The sequence below is a fragment of the Equus caballus genome, chromosome 1 (assembly GCF_041296265.1).
Source record: "Equus caballus isolate H_3958 breed thoroughbred chromosome 1, TB-T2T, whole genome shotgun sequence".
NCBI classification, from domain to species: Eukaryota; Metazoa; Chordata; class Mammalia; order Perissodactyla; family Equidae; genus Equus; species Equus caballus.
The window spans coordinates 183,427,261-183,444,871 of record NC_091684.1 but is presented as its reverse complement, the minus strand read 5'-3'; the positions used below and the strand labels follow the sequence as shown (position 1 = coordinate 183,444,871).

The following is a 17,611-nucleotide window of genomic DNA, read 5'->3' as shown; positions in this document are numbered from 1 at the left end:
TGAGGCAATCTTTGTTTGCTCTACCTCTGCTAACACAGAGACCAGAGAAAGCAAATGAACAAATGCAAACCTGTTACTTAATACTTAAAAGTTTCATTATGTTCTTCAAGATAAATGGTATTCCCATTTTATAGATGAGAAAATTGATACACAAACATATTTATAGATTAATAAAAGGAAAAGGAGGGGAAAAATAGCCAAACACAGTAACTAAACTTTCAATGGCAGAATCTCCAAATTGAGGCCAAACGTGTACCAATTAATGGAGTAACTTTTCTGAGCTTTAAATGTTAGGACACACAAAGTTGAGTGGGAGTCAGTCAGTGATGGATTTAAAAGTCTGAGAGATGTGCAGTCAGAAAGAGGAATGCGGAGAAGACGTCAAGTGAGGAGGAAAGTGAACAAGCTCAGAGGAGAGAAGCAGAGTTGTAGCTTGAATGGAGAGTACTTTTCTTGACCAGAAGTGAAAGTTTAATTCTGTGATGGCTGGAAGTATCTTTAAAGAAAAGGCAAAATATCTTGGAATTGATCCAACAGGGAATGATTAAAATGCATGGAATTTCCTTTTAGGAAAATTTGTTTGTGTTTTAGAAGGATCAGAAGGCGAAAGAATGCTTAAAAATAATCTAGCTCCATGATATTCTGGATTTCTAAGAGCAGGAAAGACAATCAGGTAAGAGGCTGGTGGAAAAATCCAGACATATATGGATCAAGGCCTAGGCTACTGTAACAGCTGGGGAAATAGAAAAGCTCAATTCCAAGAGGGTTTGTCAAGGAAGATTCAGCAGCTCTCGGTGGCTGATGGCTCCCATTTGGGAAACAAAGAAGAGAAGAATGATGAAAATGACTTCTGGTGTCTATTGCTGAGGAGCCTGGCACGTACTGGTGGGGTAAGGAGAGGAAAAGTGGAAAAGATAAAGAGATACATTTAGTTATTACGGAAAGTTTTAAAAATTGACTGCATATAAAACTGGAAATCTTCTACAGGCAGTTGAAGATGGAACTGGAGGATGCAAAGTGGGCAGAGATTGAACTGAAGAGGTAGATCTGAGCACCACTTGCTTATGGCAGTGGTCGACATCATCCTAAATGATAAGACTTCTAATATGTAGATGGAAAGAAGATGTAGAAGGGACTTTGAAGAAAAAGAATGGGAGGAAAAAAGAGTAGTCAATCAAAAAATGAATCTAAGATGTAAGGGGCCCAAAAGGAAATTACAGTGATTTGTGGTTCATAGTCTCTATAGGAAGAAGATCTTCCACAGTACACAGAGCTACAGGTGACCCCAAAGAGCATTGACTAGACCATCTGCAACAATTAGACACCATACCACCACTATGATGACAAAGAGCCATTCGAACAATCCAGAAAGAGTGATTACTTCGTTAAACCCATGATCCTTGGCTGCTATGACACATACAATGGGTATGGGCACCTTGCTTAAAGAATAAAGTGGTTGAGAATGTGGAGGAGTGGACAAGGCAAACACCGCGTAGTTTATGTGTGGGCACTGGGCACCCAAGATGGAAGCCATTAAAATACGATAAAGGGCAAAGAGGGGCTACTGCATGAATTCCTGATGGTCAGTGTGAAGAACATCAGGTAACCTATGCAAGTGCCATCCCTAGTTGTTTCCACATATTCCAATCAAAGTTGAAATAGTTACGTGTCATGGATCATTTTTTCCTTTATACATCTCTCCTGATGGCCTAGAACAAGCAAATTTTACAACCCTCTTTGTTAAGCCACAAGGATGGCATTTTAAAGAATACAAAATAGAGGAAAGAGAACTCTTGGAACTATCCAGCATAAACCAGCCTTTCCCATAATTTTTGCTATTTTCTCAAAGTATTAAAAATCTAAGCACAGTCTAGGTGAATGCAAAATAGGGCTAATAATGCCGATTTTACTATTATTGCATCTTCATGGGGGAATCCTGGTCTGATTAAAACACATTTCAGGGGGTAACTGATTTATTTTTCTTTTTTTGGGTGAGATGGGTTTTTGTAAATTAATTGTGCTTAGCATTTAGAAGTTCGAGTGGATCACCAACACATAAAAAGGGCAAACTACTGTAAGGCATGGTGGGCTTCTTGCCCAGTACGCAGCTAAGGTGCCTCAGGATGAAACACCGCAGAGTAAACTGCATATGCTCATTTGCACTGCACGTGACTTTCACATTTAGGGAGTTTCATTTTAGAGAAGAAGAAGGAGATGCCAATAATGAGCTACCTTTTTTAAGTCTGAAATTTATGACTACGAGACAGACTCAAATCTACAAAATTAAAATAAATCCCAAACCCTAGATAATTAATTCAACATCTATGATACAGAAAGAAAGAACAGGAGCCCTTCTTAGGCTCTATTTTTTTTTTTTTCTTTTTAAAGATTGGCACCTGGGCTAACAACTGTTGCCAATCTTCCTTTTTTTTTTTTCAAAGATTGGCACCTGGGCTAACAACTGTTGCCAATCTTGTTTTTTTCTTTCTGCTTTATCTCCCCAAACCCCCCCCGTACACAGTTGTATATCTTAGCTGCACGTCCTTCTAGTTGTGGGATGTGGGACGCCGCCTCAACGTGGCCTGACGAGCGGTGCCATGTCCGCGCCCAGGATCCTAACCCTGGGCCGTGCAGCGGAGCGCGCGAACTTAACCACTCGGCCACGGAGCCAGCCCCACTTAGGCTCTATTTTTAAAAGTGATCTATATAAAATGTGAGCAGTGTGTGCTGCCTAGAGGAACCTTGTGTCCCCATCAAAGACAAGGAACTTTCCCCTGCAACATGCATTCTGCCTTCTCTTCACTTGTTAAACCCACCTAAAATCATTTACCAAACCAATTTGCAAAGCTAGCTTAGTGACCAAGCAGCTCTCACTTTTTTATATTATTCTTGTGAAATCCAGGTCACTTCAAAAAGGGGTTACACAAAATTAACCATAAATTATTTAAAGTGCTTTGTTTACTATTGCATATTTATCCTGTATTTGCATCCTTTTATAAGGATGCAAATTTATTTATCAGGTCTGATAAATATATATGTAAGTTTATATATATTTATAAACAAATATATTTATAAATAAATTCATATTTATAAAAAAGAAGAAATAATGCATGACCTGCAGTAAAAAAAACCAAATGTCTCTTTAGCTTTCTAAGTGATAAATACAAAACAAAAATAAAATTGCATTGGAACTTATTGTAACCTTTCAGTTCATGCCTTAGGAATGTAAAGATATTTGTAGAAATCTAATGAAAACTTTGCAGCACAATTAAATGTAAAATAAATTTTAACATGCATTTCTCCTGCCAATTGGCATACATAATAGAAAAATGGTAGAGAATAGGTTAAACAGTCTAAAAACATTTTAACCTTAAATTTGACAGAAGTTAAATGGCTGTGACATTGGGTTCTTCTGCTTTATTCCAGCTGGTAATCCACCCTCAAAGTTCCTGTCAGGTAAATGACCTTGTATTTCATTAACTGATAATTAAATGGATTTATTCCACTAACGGTTTTAATTAAAATGCTAGAAATATTGATTACCCCTCTCATCCTTATTCCCCCAGATGAAAAAAAGGTTTTAGGAATGTTTATTTAGAGAAGACAGAGAATTAAATTAGATTGAATCTCTATGAGACCCGAAGACTGGTTCTTTCATTTCTGCTGCTCAAGCAGAAAAAGGTTTCAATTTTTTGATGTTTGATTAATTATTTTGAAATCCATTTATGCTTACCTTGGTGTTTAATTAAAAATGTCATTTTTAGCATAATTAAATTGGCTATCTGTGGAAGACTAACTTCAAACTTATATTTTAAAAATGCAATGTCTTTTTTTTGGTAAAAGAAACTTTTTAGTTATTTGCTTTTTCGGTAGAGCTACCGTCTCATGAATGAAAAACTAAGGCAAGCTGGAGCTTAATTGGATTTTCTACATTTGAATATTAGGCCACATATGCTTATGACTAGTCTAGGTTTATTTGGCTGTGCTCTTTAATCCATTAGTGATTCATTCACTCTAACAAAAACAGAGTATGCTCTTCCAAATGTGCTGGATTTCATAGTGTTTACACTGACAAAATGTACCTCATAAAAGCTGCCTTCAGCATGCCTGGGTGCTTTTCTACAGCGCTGATTCAAGTAAGTTAACATACAGTTTCTGCTGTCAGTTCTGTCAAAGCACATCCAGGCAATTGGAAACCTCTTTTGCTAAACATCAGACCTGATAATGACAGAGTGGGACGTATAATAAACAGGAAAGGAAGACCCAATCCTACTTGCTTAAGGCATTTGACCAAAAGGGAAGGCACTCATATGTGCTCCCCGAAAAGGCAATTCTAAAAGTGATCGCCATTATTATTTATGAAACAGTGCTAAAAATCTAATTTCTACATAGGCGAATAGTAATTCATAAGAAAACCACAACCTGAGAGGTAGCTAATGGAAACCAAATCTTGCACAAGTGTGCGATATTTTGCTGTAACTTTTAAACCAAAACCAACTCAAACATGTGTTCTAAAATGTCTGCTTTTTAAACAACTCTTCTAAATTCTCCTCTAGCTAAGTTTGGGAATTAAGGCGTAGTTCTGGCTCGCTGAAGTCACAGAAATGAGAACACATGCAATTCTCATGCTCATGGCTACTGAGGCTGCAAGAACTGTTGGTGGCCATTTGCATTATTTTAAATGGAAAGACAATTAAGGGAGAAATATTGATATAAAGACTCTAAATAAATTCCTATTTTGGTGTACTTCCATATATCACTATTTGGGGTTTGGGGTTTTTTTCTTTTAATAGCTTAAAGGTATACCTTTTCAGGAGACACTTACTTTCTCTTTTGATGGAGAAAGGCAAGTATAGTCATGCTGATACTATATAGAATTCTTTGAATTCTTCAGTTAATTCTAGAAGGGCTTTTGGATATGTTCATGCTCTGAATAAAAAGGCATATTTCACAGAGCTCAGCAGAGTGGATTCATAGTGGCCCAATGCTCCACAGACATGAAGTTCTGAGCTTCAATTTCTAAAAGGAATAGTAACTTTTAGCACTCATATTCCTAAATTACACTAGTGGTGCCAATATCTATTGGCTAGATTTTAGGAGTCTACTTTCAACTGTGTGGATTTTCTCAAAGAGTGTCACAAATAATTGATAATTTTCATCCTATCCTATTATCAAAAGAAAATCTTGGCCAAAGCTTTCACCAGACTGCTTCATTCAGAAAGTGAGGATGCCACTTAAAGTTTGCTCAGGCTTCCTAAGCAAAAGGTAAGGAAAAAGGACTGTACATTCTCATTGGCAAAAAGAGGACTAGAAAAAGTGAAAGTGAGTGGGATTCCAAAAGCCTTTTCTTACCAGTACATGCCAGCATATTTGGTCATATCCCTCAGTTTTCTCATCTAGCAAATGGGAATGATGCTTAAAGAGAAGGATCATGCCTCTCTGAAAGCACTGGCATCTGCAGATGTGAAGACCAATAAACACCACTTGCAAAATGATATTTGCATCAGGGGTTCAAATTTGCGTAGAAGAACAAAGACGCAGAGATAAGGGAAGTTGGCCTGAGGTACTATACTTGAAAAATGTCACGTTTCATTTTCATAACAATAGAAGCAGGGTGGGTTTTTCATAATACCTACCTTTTCTGCTATTTAAACAACCACCACCTGTCAAGATTACTGACAGTCTCAGCATGTATACCTACTTTCTTGACTACTGTTTTGGGAGATGGAGACTTGGTATGCCCCAGATACATATGGAAATATTTTCAAGTTATCAATATACTTTGAGTGGCTTTCCCATGAACTTTAAGAAACTAACCAAGATGAATGATTTTTATCACTGATATATGACATATTTTAACCTGTCTACATACAAAAGTAGTGCTGTTAACAATTGCAACTTTCTTCAAGTATGCTATGAATCACTGTATTCCTTTTCCCTTTTTCATGCACCATTGCCACTATCTTACCTTCAGCGGTTTTGCTAGATTTCAATGAAGATGGAACTAGAGGGCACACATTAGAATTTTATATCAGTTCAAGAAGGGGAGAGAAGAAAGACATATGAAGCCAGAATGACATTCACTGAAGGTTCCCCAGGGAAGATAACACATGTTTTTGTCTCTCACCTGCTAGGCATGCTAAATCAGTGCAATGATAAGCTAATTCATGAAATATATTTCATTGAAACCTGGACATCTTTACTGTTGCTAGTTCAGCCATTAGAATTTCAGAAATAATGGCAGTCTAATTTTTAAAACATAGAAGACTTGAATTTTCTGAAATAGCGTTTCTGTAGATCTTGTACGCAGCTTCAGGTTTCTAACCAAAATAATCATTACCATGCAGTTGCTTAGCCTGAACTCAGAATCTCTATCTAGGTCTCTCTGAAACTTGTCAGACCAGTGTTGAATGCCATTATCTTTCACTCCAGTGTCAAAGTGATTGGCTCTTGCGAAGTCCAAATATATATAAATATATCTTTTATATATTATTATATGTGTTCTCAGATGTACAACTGCCATTTAACTCTTTAAATAATCCTTTACAATGCTTTATAACTCAAATTTCAAACTTGGCTTTTTTCCTGCTTTTTCAAGACCCAATCTTGACTCGTTTTTCTTCAGACTTTAACTTTACAAACTTTAACAAAGCTTTTAGGCAATCACAACCAGAAGACTGGGACTGGAAATGATAGAAATGATTCCAGACGTATGCGCTTCAATGTTTCCAGGTGGGCACCATCAAAGTACAGTGCCATCACAGTAGCCCCTGAAACCAGTCCTGTTTTGTTAGCAATAGAGCAGATATTTTTTCATATAATCAATGCCTTCTCCAAGGAATGGCAAATTAAGTGTGGATCAAATTAAAAGCATCTAAGCATAAAATTAGAGTCAAAACAAGAATTTCCCATTAAAAAGTGCTCTTCAGCCTTGAGTGATATTTTTTGAAGACTCCTTCTCCCTGCCATGCTCTGATCCTCCTGCCAGGCTTCCAAGAACTGTGTATAAACAGTGTCTGCCACACTTACCATCCTCCTCCTCCTCTTGCCAGACTTACTTGAATTCAACACAGCCCTGTTCGAGGCATGGGAGCTCATCAACACAGGAGTGAGCTCCTCTGTCACCCACACTAGACAGTGCCATCAAAAATCACATAAGGTAGGGGGAGGCCAGTTATAAAAGAGATTGTCTGTTTGCCCACAACTATATTGGCAATCAGCAATGATGGCAAAGGAAATGCAACAAACATTACTGATAGCTTAATGGCATTTAAATAAAATATTCAAGGTTGAAAATTTCCTCAGTACTACTTTCCTCTTTTAAGCGTACACCTTTTAAGAAGAAATAGTTTCCCATGATACTATGTATACAAACAAATAATGGAGTTTTTATTTAATGACCTAATTTTCCAGTGCACAGAGTCAGAATTTAAGCAGAGTTTAACCTTTCGAGATTAGGTCACTGTCAAAAGTAAATATTCTTTTTCTTTAGCTCCATAATAGCACCATTCTAAGCAATGTACCTGTGCATGTTTTCAGCAAAGATGATAACAAAAGATTTAGGTTTGTCACAGAAATAAATCCGTAACTGAGAGGTGACTGGTTTGTAACTTTTGTGCTTGAATGATCCATTGATTACAGTAAACACACCTGTTAGTCTGTCAAAGACCAGAAGCGTCATGGATGGCATGGCAGCTTTCTAGAAAAAAGGAGGCCTCTCTTGACAAAGACAGAAGGGAATTTTATTGGCTAATCATACAAAGAACTTTTGAACTCTTTGTGTAACAAATTGGAGTGATTAAGTGAGAAGGCTAAAGAATAATTTATACATTTAGGATAACACAAATGTTTCACTTGTGAGAGTTGGTGAGTAGAAAGAATGAAGAAAAGGAAACAGAAGTAGAGAGGAACAGAGAAGCTACAGGATTAAAAAAATCTTGGTCCCCAAAATACAATAGAGAACTAAAGCAATCCAAGGCCTTGTTATATAGACTTTGTCCGATTTTACAGCAAACTAGAAAAAAATTTCGAGTACTTAAAACCCTTTTTACTTCCTAGGCTAGTAGAACTCTCGGGAACATCCTGGAAACAAAACCCCTTGGGCAGTATTTACAGAGAGATCAAATGAATGTCTCAAGAAACCAGCACTATGTTAGAGTTTCTTTGCTCCAAGGTCACCAGATAAAACCCAGCCAGGTTAGAAATTACTGACAGCTTTCCTCTCTGATGCTGGCCTGGAAACACTTGATAGGAGGGAGAAATGACCTTCACAGAAAACGCCACTTCTCTGGACATTATTTGACAGCCTTTGGAGGGTAGCAACTTCCCATCCCAACCACCTCTTCAAATTCCTGAAATACAATCCCGACTCCATCTGGACTGAGATTTTTGTGGATGTTGGGTTTACTATGCCTCTGTATCATTCTGTGGCAAACGGAAGACCGCCAAACTAAATCAGACCATTTAATGTCAAATGATCTGTCGGAAATAGTCTATTCTCGCAAACATCTCATCCTCAAGGGTCTGTAACTGAGTAGCTCTTGTAAGTCAAAGTATGTGCTTTCTGTATATGTGTGCATATATGAGCACCTATTCATGTAGGAGTCATTAATATTTCACTGTCAAGTGAATATATCTATGAAAAATGGGGCGAAAGAGGCAAACAACCAAAGTCAGCATTATGAGTATATTTAAGCCTATAGATTGAGTCCTAACTGAAGATGAAGAACCATGCATTTTTCATTTCTATTTCAGATGGCTTTGGTCTGGGCAGAGAATCAAGACTGAGTACCAAGTTCATAACAGCTCAAACGTCCATTTAAGTAAAGGACATGTCTCTTTGTATTTCCCCTTGATGCCAACTATTGGCATAGTTGGCACTGTAACCCTTCTTGAGCAGCACAAATGTTTGGTGGGGGGGGAGGAAGGAACATGCTCATGAATCAGGAGGAAGAAAAAGAAAGGCGCAAAGAAGAAAAACAGGAGATAAGAAGAGAATGTAGGAAGAAAATGGAGAAGGAAAGAAAAAAGAAAAGAAAGGAGAGAGGAATCACTTTTCTCAGCATCATACGCATCCTTGTACATGGGTTTTAACCATTGATTCCTACTTTCTACTTTCAGGGCTGGAAGATTTCAAACACTTATTAGGACACCACAATGGTCGGAGAGTCCCTTACGAGAGATCCAGAGCATTGATCTTCCTTATTATGCCTGTTTCAGAGCTATCCTGAAATGCACAGATTTGTTCTAGTTGTACTAGTAAGTTTTGATTTATCCTCTTATATTGTCATGAAAACTTTTTTTATCTTAATGAGAAAATTCTAACACTATGTGAACTTTAATTGTATTGCCAATTTCCTCGTCATGTTGTATTCCCACGGTACAGTATTAACACTGATATACTTTAACTGTGCTTCATGTATAAATTTATACACTCAGAAGCGTATGCATTTTTTAATGGGATTTACCTGAGTAATGCTAATAGGGAGCCACACGTGTAAATCCTTGTGCATCGAAATGAAAATATCTCCCTATATATTCCAAAATAAGGTTTGTGGGGGTTCATTTAATGTTTGTGGGGAATTAATTTATATTTGCAACCAATTCTAATGTTCTGTAGGTCACAGCACAGCAGTATTTTTTAAATGCTCCTTTCTGTGGTGAATGAATGGAATCGACTATGTTCAAATTTGTTGCTTTCCTCAAAGACCATTTAAAAATGAGATGCCTAATTTTAAGGGCATTTTCCCCCTATTTTAAAAACTAAATCAACTTTATGAAAGAAAAAATATAAAGCTGCCAAGTATATGTAAGTTCAAAAGTTTTTCTATTGCCTGAAATAGAGATGCAAGAAATCACATTAAAGTTTTAAACAGAAACAGAAGTTTTCAGTCGATGTAGATAAAAATCTATTAGAGATAAAATTGTTTTGACAAAAACTGTGTAAACACAGTGCCACTGGCTGCAAGCCTATTATTGAATGCAAGTGGAAATAAGAATAGCACTCCTGAAGGGGCATTGCTGAAGTGACACAAAATAAACACAACCATTTCAGTATAATTTTTCACATTAATTATGCTCTCTTATCGTAGATGTGTAACTAGCCAAGTATAACAACAATAACAAGATAGCACCGGAGTTCTTCTACAAACAGGAAAAAGCAAATAAAATAATACTGATATGCTAGTTATTAGATTACTAGCCTTTTATCTTGTGGAATAGCTTCCCTGAACACAAAGATTATATTAATCATTTCTGTTCCTCCAAGTAAGTGATATTGCATTTCTGGAAAAAAATGTTAACAGCCTTTTCCCTTAAAGATACCTTCATTTATTTGCTGATTTGCCATCTCCATATCTCCAAGTACTAAGAACATTTTCAAAAACAACTTCTAGCCTAAGAACGTTGGCTTTTTTCCCTCTCTCTTGCCAGGTTAAAATGTAATACCTTAAAAACAAAACGTGCCCCCCTTTCTGTAACGGGACCCTCGCACCCTGTTATTTCCACTGTCATCAAGGATGCACCTGTAGACCACACCGTTTTTAGTCTCCTCAAACAAACTCAAGTTCTGATTGTAGCTCCCTGTCATTTCTCACCGAGTGGAAGTTACGGACACACTGAATTTAGCCTGTCTTCATCAGTAGTTGTCAAGGTTTGTCCTCTAGAGACCATTGTTTTTGTCCGTTACTCTTAAAAATAACCCCAAAGTTCAAGTCCAATAGGCTTGGTTAACAGAAGTCCTTCAGTTTTTCACTTAAAAAGACAGCAAGTAGTCCTCTTTCTCTTTGCCTGGAAGGCCCTAGCTTTCTGATTTTCTCTATTGTATTGCATATTATTGTATATTCCACTTCTTCCATTTATAAAATTTGCATTTTTCTCTTGCATTCTGATCCACCCTTCTGTATACTGAGCATGCCAGATTTAATTGAATGCACACCTGATTACTTATTACCATCGCAGAGAGGAGATGGGAATATTTTTCTTTATTAGTCCCAAAACATTATTTTTAGTGAAGGAAAAAATCACAGGAACCATCCGTGGAGCAGAAGAGCAGCAATCTATTTCTCCTACAAGTCCACTGAATACAGTACCCGCAAGGCACGTTGAAGGAAATCTGAGCATTCTCTGCCTAGCACATCCAAAGGCGGCAGTTTATGAAAACACACCACCGAAAGGTCGTCAAAGAGAAATGGCAGAGGTAATGATTCCTTACCATTTCACATCTTTGGATTTTTGTTTGTACATTTTTGTTTGCATACTTTGGTTTGAACATGTTTTGTTTGTGTATTTCTGTGACAAAGAGTCCCATGACATTACTACACAGATTCTCTGAGGTAGTATTTCTGTGTCATTTCTAAACCACGTTCTTTGAAGCTTAGTATCCGTAAGGTTTAGAACCTTGGTATCTCTAGGGGATAACAGGATATTAAAATATATCCCTAGATGTGCCTGAGACTCTCAGTCCATTGAGGGTTATCTGTGAGGGCCAACGTGAGCACAGGCAAGACAGAGTTGGTCTCTATTCACAACGTGAAGCATATTGAATAACTGACTTATTTTAAGGGTTGATTAGGACAGATGTTTATGTTTGTATTTTATTTATGTAGACTATTTATGAATTGTTACAAAGGAAAATTGTTTCTTTTCATCTCTCTGGATGAGATATGAGGAGAATAAAGAAGAAGTGTTGAGGAGAAAACTGGAAGGTCATGGACCCCAAAAAGAAATAAGAGGGCTCAATCTGTTCTAAGGCCTAACTCAAAGCTCTGGAGTGATTTTAAAATGTTTTTTAAATGTTTTTTAAAAAATGATTTAATATAGTGAGTTGAGATACATTACATTAGATATAATTAGACCTAGACAGGAAAGGTGGTTCTGAGAAGCTAATGAAATATCATTAAGGTTGAATATAAGATTGTTGATTAGGATAAAGCTAATCCTGATTAGGATAAACAAGATAGGAGCTAGAGATCTTATTTTTCCTCTTATTTATATATTTATTTTATGCTTGAAGAAGAGGTGTGCTGTCTTGCCTTTACCGGAAAGAAAAAATAAAGGATATTACCATTTTTACATTTTATTAAATATTCTATCATGACAATAATGTCTTCTCTACTTTATTCTTGGAAATGACATTTGCCTTGAGATGTATCTATATCAAGGTGAAAGATATGAACAGGAATTGAATTCACTTGCTGTATATTTTGCCTTCACAGCAAAGAAGAACTATAAAGCCCCAAGCAGTCCGGCTGCCTCTTCCATCCCACATCTCGCCCCACACCAGGGCCCTCCTTGCACTCTCTGATCCTGCCATCATGGAGAATACTCACTAACACTCTTTCAGCCTGAAAAGATTCAGTCCCTGACTGCCACCCATCTTTACCTAGTTAATACCTAATCATTATTTAGATATCCACTCCATTTCACTTCCTGGGTGGACACTTGCCCGACCTTCCTGACCAGATCAAATCAACTACGAGTTCTCCTAACACTCTGCACTTCTCCCTTGTCTTATACCTCACAGGTGTGATTTTATTTTTATCTGTGCAAATATTTGATTACATTCCATCTTCCTCAAGCCCCAGGAGGAGACAAATCCTATCTGGTTTTGCTCACTATCATTTCCCCAAAGCTTAGTGTAGTTCCTAGCACTTGAAAGCACTCAATGATCATTTGACAACTGAATGAATGAATGAACACATGAATTATTTTCACTTTTTATGGAAATGATTGGTGTTGTATAGATACAATTAATTGTTAGTTCTAGTCTTGAGATAGATGAAGATTGCTGCAGCATCCTCTATGTAAAAATTTGATATGTACTTGAAACCTTTTCTCCAAGAGTAAATATTTCTATTCTCTGAGCACATCAGTGATTAGCCACAAACTATAAGTTCATGTACACTCATGCAAAAACAAGTTATATATTTCTGGATTACCTATAGTTCCTTTAATCATCTTCAGGGCTTATTTATATGTGTCAATAGATCATAACATTAATATATTTTGAACCATTCAATAGCAATAGCATTTGAATATTATATATTGCATGTATGTCAGTTATCAATGCTGATGGCAGAGAACCAAAGTAAATCCTACATATATAAAGCCATCTAGACTTTGAAATTTAGAGAGTGTTATTGTCATATCAGGACCAAAAATCCCACTGAGGCACATAAATTCATAAAGCATTTCATATTCTTTAATTGCTCCTTATTCTACAATTCTATAAACTATCCTTTACTCCATGATTTTAGTCCATGCTTTTTGCTGGTATTATAGGTATAATTATGTATAATGTCAGTCTCTTTCCTTATCTATAATGACTTTAGGAGTAGGAACTAAGTTCTGTTCATTGTATACCACCACCACCAATTTACCCCACCAAAAACCAAGCACAGTGCTTTGGTAGTTAAAACACAACATATGCATTTTAAATGGAAGGGAGGAGAAAAAACAAGGTATGAAAGAGAGGGAAGAAGGAAGGAAGAAAGAAAAAAAAAAGAAGATAGATACAAAAAGTCACCTTCCCATTGACCATATTGTTTTGCTTGGTTTAGGCCATTAGATAATTTCAACTATGTGCAGCAGTTATTTCACAAAAACAACAATTTCTAAGGTTTCATCACAATATGCAATCAACTACTGACTAGATTTTCACTCCTTCTCACTATCTCTCTCCCTCAATTTTCTGCCTAAAGTTCTCACACACAGTGAAATAGTCAAAATGTTGGACGCAAAAGAGAAACATAAACAAAGCAGAGGCATATAAAACACAGAGTTGAATATATTGTGTATTAGGCTACAGTCTGCTGCCACCCTCCAGTGCCTCTGCCTGTGTCCAAATGGAAGTTCGGGACCACTCGGTTCTACCATGCTTCTCATCCTTGCCATTCTTTACTACTACTCAAAAGAGAGGCCCCGTTTTCTGTCTTTTTATTTATACCCCAATTCTGCTCCCAACTCATCTTCCTCTTGACATCCCCACCAGCTCTTTCCTCGGGAGTAGCAGTTTCTCATTCTTCCCCTCTCCGTTAACCACAATGTGCACAAGACAAACAGTCTTCATGTTCCCCATAGCCTTTTCCAAACCACTGCTCCTTTACACTGACTTAAAAACATGTCCCTTGAGACTCATCCTAAATCTCTCTGTGTGGCTCATTACTCCTGGATTTTTCCCATTCCTTGGTTGAGGATTATGGCACCTGGCTCAGGATATTTGTCTCTCCCTGTCCCCATCTCCAGCTGCTTTGGACAATTTCAATGTATGTTAGGGTAACTCTTCCTGTATTCTAGTTCCTTGATTTCTTCGATTCTGATAACCAAACCATTCTGCAACCCACTCCCATAACCATATTCTTGCGGTATCTAGGATGTGAACATAAAGTCCCATGTGCCACTCTCCGACCACAGTCTCTCTGATTCTCCCAGCACTTTCTCCCTTCTCTTCTCTCTCTCTCTCCAATTGTTAATGCATTTACTCTTTCCAGACATGTCTTGAATAATTCTAATCCCTGCCCATATATCAGCTCTCTTTTGTTTTCCTGTTTTGTTCCAACATAATCTCAGGGTTCATTACACCAATGATCCCTTTGCCACTATTTCCTGACTCTTGACCCATTTGAACATAGTCTTATGTATGTTACAAACAACCCAAAATGAGAACAAAACAACAAAAGAAAACCTTTATATAACATCTCCCATTGGCTATTATCTTGTTTTTCTCCTTCCCTTCACAGTCAAATATCTTGTTAGAATAATCTGTCTTTTCCACAATTCTTCACGCTGAATTTGTTTTGAACCCACTACAATCCGGCTTCTGTGCTTCAGAGTTGATGCCTTCCCCACAGTCACCTATCTGAGAATACACTGCTTTTCACCCAGTGCCTCATCAAAAGACAGTAGTTGCTTATGTTCTCCCTTCCTTCCCATCACCTACCAAGTTATGCTGATGCATTATGAAGTACCATAAACTAACATTCATTGAACCGATGCTATGTGCCAGGCTCTATGCTAAGTGTTTTACATTTAATCCACACAACAACTCTATAGAGTATATAGTACAAGTATTACTTCCATTTTAAAGATATGGGAAGTATAACTAGAGATGATAGACTAGGCCTAGGTCCTTCTACCTCCTCAACATCTCTTGGATCCATCCTCTCCTCTCTTTCCCCACTGTCACTGCCTTGTACCAGCTCATCAAGGGGCTCCCCTCCTCACTGCTTTCCTTGGCCCATTTTGTGTCTCCCATCCATGCTCACTGCTATCAGAGACCCCTCTAAATTTCACAGCTGATCATGTACCCCCTTGCTTAAATACCTCCACAGGTGCCCCTTAAATATCAGACTAAAACTCAGTCATCAGACCTATCACACAAATCTGTTCACAGTCTGCCCCTTGCCTGTCTCCCTGCCCTCAACTTATGCCACTTCCTCCTTCCCCAACACCCAAAAGGAATTAGTTATTATTCCCTGACAGTATCGCTCTATGGCCACTGCCTGAAGTACACTTTCATCTGACTAATTTTTATTCATTCTTGAAAACTCAGGTCCAGCACAGGCCATCCAAAAAGGCTTTGTGATGCCTAGTGGAGAGGCCATTCTCCACCAGTGTGACTTCCTGCCTTGCCCTCAGAGCACAGAGTTACACGTCACTCTCTCACTCTCACCCATGATCTCCCGTAGGGCTACCAGGACTGTGCTTTTCTCCACTTTGAACCACCAGTTCCACTCACAGTGCCTGTCAATAGAGAGGAACTCAAATATTTACTTCTCAATATCTTCCTTCTAATTTAGCTGTCCTAATTTGAACTCACACATCAAAAGAATGTTTTTCAAAATCTATCATCCACCTAAGGAAATTTTTTTGATCATTTTCTAAGTACAAGAAATGATGTTTTGATAAGTTAACACTCCTAACGAAGACAGCATCCATGAATTTAGAGTAAAACAGACATCATTTGCTTGTTTTGATGGGCAAGTCATTTGATTGCCAGCAATTATCTTATATGTGTGTAGATATTTCTGCACATGTGCCGTTTACTGCATTTCAAAGTCTGGTATTTTTAAAGGTATATAGATTTCTAGTTTAAAATGTCTAACAGATACTGCAATATCTTTATTTTAAATAATTTTTTAAGTAATTGCAAAACATTTCTGCGCAAAATACAAAGTCTTTACAAATATTAGTCTATACACAACTGAGTGAGAAGACCACTATTTGCATGTAAATCAGTCAGCTTAATGGTGGATTTCAGGTCTCCTGAGAACTATTCAACATACAGCAACGAACAAATTGAATGGTGCCACATTGTTCTCACAAAAGATAATAAACATGGCTTTATAACCCTGTTCTTTGATGTAATCTCCTCTTCTACCATTATTTGGTTTATCAAATACATTCCTACAACTTTCACATATGTATTCATACTTTTAAAAAATTAGGTACTGTAATTATTCACTCATTTTCAACATTCTTTATGTGTCTAGTAAAATACGTCCAGCAAAACACATTTTGCCATAAAAATATCTGAGATTTCCCCCCACTATAATTATCAACACCTTGAAGGTAAGCATTATCTATTCCAACCAGTGTTCTTCAATCAGATTTTGTTCCCATTCATTCATCTAACCTAGCTAAAACACCAGCTCCCAGCTCCAAGACAGCTTCCCAGCCACAGCTAAATTAATAATAGAGTTCTCTGTTGAGGGTAGTACTTTCTAAAATTACTTTCAATTTAATGATTACAGATGGATTTGTGATACACTTGCTTCATGTGAATCATTTTTTTTAGTGAATGATACAAATTAAAGTGGACAATGAAACATCCAAACACAGAGCCCCAGTTACTTATTTTGCACATAACTTATACATACCTTAAGCCGTGAAGCAAAAGCTTTTACTCTGACCATGACTCATACAGCAAACTTCCCATAATTCCTTGTTCTTCACAGTTGGATAGAATTGGCAAGCTGCTTGTCTGTGCCCCCATTCCCTCAGTAAAATAAATTGACTCCCAGAGTTTCCTGGAAAGGCTGTAACTTTATTTTCCAATCTGAAAACAATTAATAAAGTACTCGGCAGTGAGTCCCAAATAACACAAGACTATTTCACCTTGGCGGAACATACACTTCATTGAACTAGAAATGATCTTCCCTTTCAAAACTCCCCCGATTAAACTGAGTAATACTGAAGTCACCCTGGAGCTCCACACTGAAAACTAACTCTAGTGCCTGAGCCTCACCTCCTTTAGCTTTGAATTCTTGACATGTTTTTATCTTAATACCAAACCTATTGTGAGGGCTACATGACCCTTTCAAGTTTGGGGTGTACTTAGGAAGAGAACTGGATGACATGCCAGATGTCAACCACTTTCAGAGTAGTCTGAAAGTAGCATTCTGCTAAAACAACGGTCATTTCTATACTGATTCTCTCTCTTCCCACCACCCCTCTCCCCAAATAACTAGCTCTCAAAATGAATAACTTCAACAAGGGAATTACTGTCAATCAATGAGGTTGGACAGTCATGATGTCCTCAGCCTATAGAAGATACAGAGTAGGTTTAACTCATCGCTGTTTTCAAAAACCTTAAAACCAGGAGGAAACAATA

The 17,611-nt window shown here is 37.4% G+C and overlaps 1 protein-coding gene and 1 long non-coding RNA gene across 23 annotated transcripts in view; one reads left to right on the top strand and one right to left on the bottom strand.

Moving 5' to 3' along the window:
- Window positions 1-17,611, bottom strand: part of AKAP6 (A-kinase anchoring protein 6) — a 509,527-nt gene that overhangs the window by 158,160 nt on the left and 333,756 nt on the right. The window lies entirely within an intron of this gene.
- Window positions 1-17,611, top strand: part of LOC102148005 (uncharacterized) — a 45,242-nt gene that overhangs the window by 26,245 nt on the left and 1,386 nt on the right. Inside the window, exons 2-4 of one of the 2 annotated variants that reach the window (XR_002801844.2) lie at window positions 9,121-9,258; window positions 11,010-11,197; window positions 12,216-12,712. This is a non-coding gene — a long non-coding RNA (uncharacterized lncRNA). Of the gene's footprint in view, window positions 1-9,120; window positions 9,259-11,009; window positions 11,198-12,215; window positions 12,713-17,611 lie in introns of those variants that run through there. The other variant, XR_289041.4, reaches the window with a different exon arrangement.